At 42.1% G+C, this 8,627-nt stretch overlaps 1 protein-coding gene across 1 annotated transcript in view; it reads left to right on the forward strand.

Moving 5' to 3' along the window:
- LOC143148032 (UPF0489 protein C5orf22 homolog) overlaps positions 1-8,627 on the forward strand; it is a 476,738-nt gene that overhangs the window by 132,872 nt on the left and 335,239 nt on the right. The gene's annotated exons all lie outside the window — the stretch shown is intronic.

An 8,627-nucleotide genomic window follows, 5' to 3' on the forward strand; every position in this document is an offset into this window, starting at 1 on the left:
AACGGGCCACGTACAAGCTCGTCAAGATCGACCGGCGCGATAATTTGTTAATCATCGAAGCGCCTTTATTAATGACGCTCGGCGTTCCCGTTTCTTAATTGCTTCGCGGTACGTAATCGTATTTGAAACAATATCGCCGCTGCCCGCTGCCATCGGATCTAGGAGTGATTAATTCTCCGCGTTGATTCGAAGGATCGCGTCGCGGAGAAGCTTCCGTCACGCGGAACGACCAACGCGGCGATACGTGCACGGTTCCGGAGACAACGCGTCCCGTTTCTTCTCAAGGTGGGCGACTCGAGCGAAACGTTCAAACGAACGTGAATTTCTCTCAAATTTCCAGAGAAATTCCAGAATTTGCGTATCATCGTTAATCTTGTATTTTTCAAACACCGTTAAGGTTCGCACAACGCGAAAGTTTTATCACGAAAAGAGCTCCATCGATGAGAAAAGAATATACTTTGAAATACATAAGATACTACTCAAATCCTACACCAATTAATTCCTCGGAATTCGTTTCGCTCGACTTTATCATCCGCGACGAAATAAAATACAAAAATACATCAAGGCATAACAGATTGTATAAAAAGCTAAGGTTCAGCGAATTGCCATTTTACGACCCAGCCATACGAGTGCTTTAGATGGCCATGAGTCAGTTTCTTTGGGATTCGTTCACCGGCAGAAATTCGAGCTCGAATCAGTTCGCTCTAAATTCGTTCTGAACTCACTTGATCGATCGAACTCAACTGTGATCGATGTCTCCTTGCACGAAGCATCGAGACGATGTATAGGATAAAGATGTTTAAGTACTCGAATTGCTTGATATTCGAACCGAGTCAAGACTCGAGTTTTCCATCCAATCCAAAAACTCGAAAGAATCGTTGTAAATACCTCAAATGGACTATACGTTATTCAGAATTGCTACGTATATTATTATATATAATTGAATTATATGGATATTTAAACAGCTCGGTTCTTTCGAACTATTCGATTCTTTCAAACTATTCTGTTCCTTCGAACTATTCGTTTCGATCCGAGCTGCTCGGTTCTTTTGAATTATTCGTATCAATCCGAGCTGCTCCATTCTTTCAAACTACTCGGTTCTTTCGAACTATTCGGTTCTTTCGAACTATTCGGTTCCTTCGAACTATTCGTTTCAATCCGAGCTGCTCGGTTCTTTCGAATTATTCGGTTCTTTCGAACTGTTCGTTTCAATCCGAGCTGCTCCATTCTTTCAAACTACTCGGTTCTTTCGAACTATTCGTTTCAATCCGAGCTGCTCCATTCTTTCAAACGACTCGGTTCTTTCGAACTCTTCGTTTCAATTCGAGTTACTCGGTCCTTTCGAGTTACCAGTTTCAATTCAAGCTGTTCGTTTCTCTCGAGTTACTCGACATTCGGACCATTCGAGTCGCACCCTCGGTTCGTTCGGTACGAGTTTTCGAAAACACCACTGGCGCTCGCTACGAATCGCACAATTCAGAACTCGTAACGATCCGACGTTGCACGATGGGCCTGACGAAAGAGTCTATTGATAGACGCTCGTGTGGGCGAACAGACTCGCTCGTTCGCACCGTTTTCAATTGTACCGTGGATCGTGGACACGGTTACCTCGCTCATTGGGCTCGTTCGTTTCGTTGCAAACACCGTGCAATTATTGCGACAGATTTCGCGGACAAGTCCCGGACGTCGGTTGTCAAAATCGTGCCAAATGGCCCGTTGAGGAGAAAACGATTAGTTAATTAATCGCACGTGCATTCGCACAGCGAATCGACGAGGAAAAAAGACATTGGTATTCGTAGGTCCGGCGCAACGAAAGCGTCGAATCTCGACGCCCGACGTCGTACGCGCGCGAGCGCGCCGAGTCATTCGTATTCATAGGCGTTTGGTAGTCGCTCGGTTTTTCGATGATTCATGCGGTTGTCGATCGCCTTAAAGATGTGATAAACGAGTGCAGTTAATAGTCATGGTGAATAATTTATGCGTCGCGTGAAGCAACGTTTATTAATAAGCGTACTTGACTGGGTACGAAGAAATGTTTAATTGTCGCGTGGCTCTCGACGCGGGACCATTTATGTCGACAGACTGGCCGTCGCAACGTCCGTCACGTGTTTTCGATATTTCGCTGAAACGTGACACTCCGCTCGAAGAGAAACCGAACAAGTGACGAGGCAACGAAAAATAATCAACCGGGACGTACGAGTTACGTTTATCAACGATATTTTTACGTGCACGGATCGTTCGAAATGTTTCGCGAATTTTTTCGAATAATTCTCGTCCACGTTTACAGATTACGGCGGCGTGGAGAGGGAAATTTATACGCGGCTGCACACTTGTGTATTTAAGTGATACATTTATCGACACGTTTCGTGCCACGTGAGAAACGTATAGATCTTCCCTTTGGATTGTTCGCTCTTTCGAGATAAGTGCTCGTTACCGCGAATCAATTCGTAATCTCATCGACTGATATATCGTCGATGTATTCAACGTAATTACGACTCGTTTTACTCGTGTCCGGTAGAAACATTGAACGTATCGATAATGGTAAAGTAATCTCTTTCCTGCACCTTTTACGAGGGTAATATTTTCTACAATTACAAACACGATAAGGAAATGTCGCGCACCGATGAATACGGGAAATTGTTTGTTTTGAAATCAAATTGCGCCACGCGTTCGACAAAAATTCTCCGATATGGAAATTTTTATTGCGTTTACAAGGGACTGGATCTTGTTGAAACATACACTTTCTGTTTCACCGGTCAATGATACACAGATTCATTTTTACGGTGGCGATGATTAATAAGTAACTTTTATATTTTTGCGCTAAAAATAGTTTCATTCTTTTTAAAGTTTTCCAAAAATTTCAACGAAGTTTAATATCGTTTTATATTCACGTAGCTAGTAATTAACAGATGATCGTTTAGAATAAAAATATTTCGACGATCAACTTGGATACGTTGTCTGCACGTAGAAGAATAGCTGACCGTAGTTTTATTTTTAATTTAATTAATAATTCTTCCTCTCTCCTTACGCAAATCAATCTCTATCTGTCAGAACGTGTACTGAGATCTAGAGCCGCTTTTTATACACATAAATCCAGATCTGCATACGAATTAAAGAATCCGATCAATCGCATCCTTATTGACTCTAACATTCTTCACAATCGTATAGATTTTTTCTTTATTCCTATAGCTTACTCCATTTCGTACAATTCCTTGTACACGTCCCTTGTTCAAGTTAACTCTAATTTATACGTCTCTCGATATTTGTCCCTTTTGTACACAATTTATACAAAGGGCTTCGGTTCGTTTACAAACAAATAAATAATAATAAAACTAACAACAACGATGATAATATTTTTCGTTCAGGGTCGCGTTATCTTTACCGCGACCAGTAACCATTCCCCAGAATCGCTCAAATACGGTGCGAGATCGCACCTTCGAAATAAAAACTATTCCCTCCCCGGTTACGAAAGTTTTCCCAACTGGATCGTCGTTGACCGGATAGACGTCCAATTTTTCTCGCACTCCATCCGCCGTGGAATCCGTACGTCCGCCAACTGCTTCGGATAAGGACATCGGCGGAGCGAGTACTACGGAGTATCCTTCAAATCCGCCAATTATCGCTTCGTTTCGAGCATCCTCGTTGAAACCTTCGTCGCCGACGACGAAAGGAAAAATTTGCAAGACGGGGTATAAAAAGAGGACGAACGTCGCGTAGTGGTCGTGGTACGGGGATTTCTCGACGAGTTAACTGCGACCAATCGCGGAACACTCGATGTCCTCCTAGCGGCGAGCGATCTCGAAGCCGAGGCGAGCGTTAGGTTTCTCGGAGCTGCACGCGCAGCCTGCCCCCGTTCTCCACCTCCTCCTTCTCCACTCTGTCTTCTTGCCCCCCTCTTTCTCCCTCCGAGAACCTCCTTTTGCCTCAAACTTGTCCGCGATTCAGGCGAGATCGTTCGAGAAGCCGCCATCGAGCCGCAAGGTCGACCGATCCGAAAGCGGGCGCACGCGAGCACACGTGGACACGCGGCGCGTACGCGCGCGAAGCCAACGCCTCGCGTATCAGCCCGCGAGGACGGGTTAAACACGCACCCGTCGATCCAGTATGTAGATTTGTGCAGGTGTCGCAGCGTTTGCTCGGCGTAGTTTTCAATTTTAATCGGCCGATGGAGGGAAAACGGACAACCGCCCGTCTGACGCGGTACACGCGCGTGTTCAAACGCTGATATTCGTTTCTTCCTTTAGAGAAATCGTGCGACGTTAGAAACGGTTACGTAGTTATTTATCCCCGTCCCGTATATTATCGACGTCTCGATTAAATTTCGTTTCACGATCGATCATAGTTTCCCGCCGCGAACCAGCTACGTGGACGACACTCGTCTCGTTGCTCTCGTTCGTTCACGATTATTTACAACTTAGACGAATTACTAAAGATCTCGCGGGATTACGCGTTCCGAGACACCCCGGTTGTGGTTTGGTCGTTGAAGAGACATTTTTCTTTCATGAGTGTTTCTACAAGCGCGGTAGTGTCCAATGTACATCGAAACGTTCGAATGGATTTTAATGAAGCTTCGTGTTCGAGTTTCGTATCGTTGTACGAGAACCGGATTCGATTATTGGGAAAATCGGTCCGTGGATAACGGTTACCTCTTGTAGTTTCTTGACTTTTTCGCGTGTATAATCGTTAGTTCGTAAGAACGTTGAATATTGGTTCGGGTGGATTCGAAAGAGAATTAAATTCCACGTGGAAAATTCAAGTCGCTCTTGTTTTCTCTACTGGAGGAAATTTTCAGACGTTTCGTCTTACGTTGGTTTCCTCTTCGGATAAGAAAGATACTATATTTATTACAAATTTATCATTTTCAAGAACAACCAGTCCAAACGCACATCTATATCTACCGAACGATGTTCCCGTAACTCTTGGACGATTCTAAACGGAAAAGAACAGATTAAAACTCGTATTGCAATCACTGAATTCGTCCATTGTACAACCTTCCCGCGTATCACTCAAGTTTCGTATCGGTAATCATTTGAGTAATTAAATCGTCGGAAAAAAGAAGTCGCGAAAAATGATCGTGTCGCTCTTTTCATTAATTTCACCGTTAACGAAACGAACGTCCGTAAGAGCGACACGATTTATTATTTCCGTTTTTCGGTGCCGGAAAAACGCGGCAAAAGGTTAAAATCATTTTAATTTATACCGCTGCCGATTCTCCTCTCTCGGCGAGTAAACGCGTAATTAGCTATCGAGCGGGCGCGATGGTCGAGAGGGACGCGGGGGAGGGTTGGCGAGGGTGAGGGTGAGGGGGTTAAAAAAAATAACCGACGGGGCCCTGGCTCTGCGGTTTTCTGCCGAATAATATCCAGAAACGTGCCCGGTATACGCGGCTTTCCCAATTAATGCCGGCCACCGGATTGCCGCGAGCCGCGCCAATTAACTACGCTCGCATGCGATCCACGGCCGCACGCGCGACTCCCTTTCCATTAATTGGAAGAAAACGCATAATTTTCCAATTAATCAGCGCCATTGGAACGGGCCCCCCCCGGCTGGCCAGCTTTTTTCCTCGCTTTTAATTATTAGAAAACGATGGAACCGGCGGCCGTCCGCATCGCCGTTCGCGATTACGAACAATGGCGCCGCGTCTCTGACTGGGTAACAATTAGAGGTGTCGGAAAACTCGATTACATCGAGACGAATTGTGCCTTGGTTCGTACGGTCGAACCGAATCGGGAATTCGAAAGGTTCGAACGGTTCGAGGGACTCGAACGGGAAGGCTACGAACCGTTTCGGTTCGAAGGAAATTGTAATTGGAAGAAGAAACTGAATGGTTCGAAAGAAGATATGGTTTAAATGAAGAAATTGAATGGTTCGAAAGAAGATATCGAGTGGTTTAAAAGAAGGAACTGAATGGTTCGAAAGAAGAAATCGAATGGTTTAAAAGAAGGAACTGAATGGTTCGAAAGAAGAAACCGAATGGTTCAAAAGAAACCGAATGGTTCGAAAGAAGAAACTGAATGGTTCGAAAGAAAGCGAATGCTTCGAAAGAAACCGAATGGTTCAAAACAAAGTTCGAAATAAACCGAGTGGTACGAAAGAAACCAAACGATTCAAAAAAAGCAAGGAATGCGGACATAGCCTTTCAAATATTCAATTTTAAAATTTGTTAAAAGTTGAAAAACGAATCGTTGCAAATCGCTCGAGATACAGTCATACTGCTTGGTCTTCCTCGAACTGTTCGGTTTTTCTCGAACCGTTCGAATTTTTCAAGTTCGATGGAATTGAAATTCAAAGTTTTGTTTTCGGTATGGATCTTGAACTATTCGAACATTTGACGTTTATAGTAACAATACCGTGTCGTGTTCTCGAACACACCGACTCCGATTCCATCGAGTCGACCCTCGAATCAAGTTCTGCGCAAGCTTTGTGTAAAGATGGAGGACGAATCGAAACAAGGTGGAGGGAGTTAGATACTAGTTCCACGATTAAATTCTCGATTCCCTTGGTTATTCCTACTGTTTCATGGAGTATAAATTACATTTAATTAACCCCTTCGTTACTACCTATGTACACACAGAGATACACATATGAGAGAAACTCGGAGAATTTAGCGATATCGAGAACTCTTCTGATTCTTCTCCTTTTCCGAAGAATTTATATTAAATAAATACGTACAGCTCGGTCACGGACGAGCATCGACCCTTTGGTTGTTATCTGTAGTTATATATAGGGGCAACTCAAGGAATTTAACGATAGTAAGGATTATTTTACTGCTTCTTTTAAGGAATTTATCGGTATAGGCAGACTCGGATACAAGTGAGTAACACACAGGGTACTTTAGATAGAATCACGGCTTAGGTGGTTGTTGTTATCTACTTCTTTGTCGCGCCTGGTCGAATGAACTTGTTAAGGCGCGCATAATTTCGTGATAGTACGTTTACGCCGTGCTGGACACTCGAAACCCGAAAGCTGTTTCGCGCGAAGACCGGGAAATATTTTTCTACTCAGAAATGTTTACATATCCGAAAATTTGTCTACTGGTGTATTTATGATGCGAACGAAATCGTTTGTGAGAACGAAAGTCGATGTTTGCACGTTCACGCCTCTACGAGAACGACTATTAGAAAAATTGTAAAACAACGTGTTTTATCAATAGTAACGTTTCACGAAATTGAACAAACAATGTTTATCTTCTCCCTCTTTTTATCCAGTTGAAAATGTCACGAGTTCTTGGAATATTTCCGAGAAATTTCACGATATTTAAACCAATGTCACAGTATTCTAAGAGGTATCTCACGAATTTCTTGAATAGGATGTCACTTCCAGGAAACGTCACTCCAAATTAATAAATTGTGAAACTTGAGGAATCGATCGACGAATAGAAAAGGAAGGGTCTAAATATAAAGTCACTTGAAATATTCTAAATTTGTATTTTTCATTAACGTGAATATACATTTCACACATGTTAACAACAAGTGCACAAATATTTGCGCAACGATAGATGATGTATAATAGGGAACAATCTTGAGAGATATTTTTTCTGAAATTTGTATAACGAATACACGTGATTTAAATTTTTTGGTTAAGTTCGACGCATCCAAAGCATATTGGAAAGTAATTTTCTATATTTTTTAGGATGAATTACAAAGACTGAACGAACACACGATCGAAACTACTTTGATAATTCCTCGAATAAACACGAACCGTTTAATACAATTGGGTTTGTTTCGATATTATCCGAAACCTTTCTCGGATACGTGACCCCAAAGTCCTGAATGGTGTAAACGATACAGGAAATCTACAGAATGCACTATACGTATTATTTTGAATCAATTTTTCTTGCGGTTCCGTGAAATCACGTATCATTTACGTAGCCATCGAAGCGGCTCCAGTTACGTGCCGCACCCTGTATAATTTGTACTTTAACTTATCGGCAACGATAAAATAATTCCGTTTAGAATAAACAGCGCGGGTTTAATTGAAACTCTGCAATAAAAATCGAGGAGTTTCGATCCTCTGAAATTATTCGACGAAAAGGATTTGCACGAGAGTAATTAGTTTTTTGCCTATCGAGCTCGCGCGAAACAATTTGACGCAAAATATAATATTTTTGGGAAAATTTAGAAATTATACGGAAGAACGGGTAGCGAAAATCAAAATCGTTATCTTCGTTGCATCGAATTCGTTACAATTGATACAATTTATTTACAGATCAATAACCAATTTTAAAATATTCGGTTAAACATTTTCCGGACCGCGCCAAATGAATTTCTATAACCGTATTTCACGGGACGTACCAACATTGTTTCGACAATCGTGTTTACTTCAATACGTTCAGGGACGGTCGGAAGTTACTGTAAAAATTTATACAACGGAGTGAAAATATTTGGCAAAATTGATTAATCAGGGAACCGCGTTTTTAAACGAATCCGTCCATTGCAGATTTCCGCGATACGTATCGTGAAATTTGCATACATTTCGTACGTTTCGACAAAATATTCCGCACAATCGTTTCGTACATTAAAAATTACAATTTGCATCGTGAAATGTAAAAAAAAAAAATTATAATATTTGCTGTAACGTATAAAAAAAAATCATTGACCGTTTTGTGAATTAAACATTCATGTAAT

This window comes from Ptiloglossa arizonensis, chromosome 6 (genome assembly GCF_051014685.1).
Source record: "Ptiloglossa arizonensis isolate GNS036 chromosome 6, iyPtiAriz1_principal, whole genome shotgun sequence".
Lineage (NCBI taxonomy): Eukaryota > Metazoa > Arthropoda > Insecta > Hymenoptera > Colletidae > Ptiloglossa > Ptiloglossa arizonensis.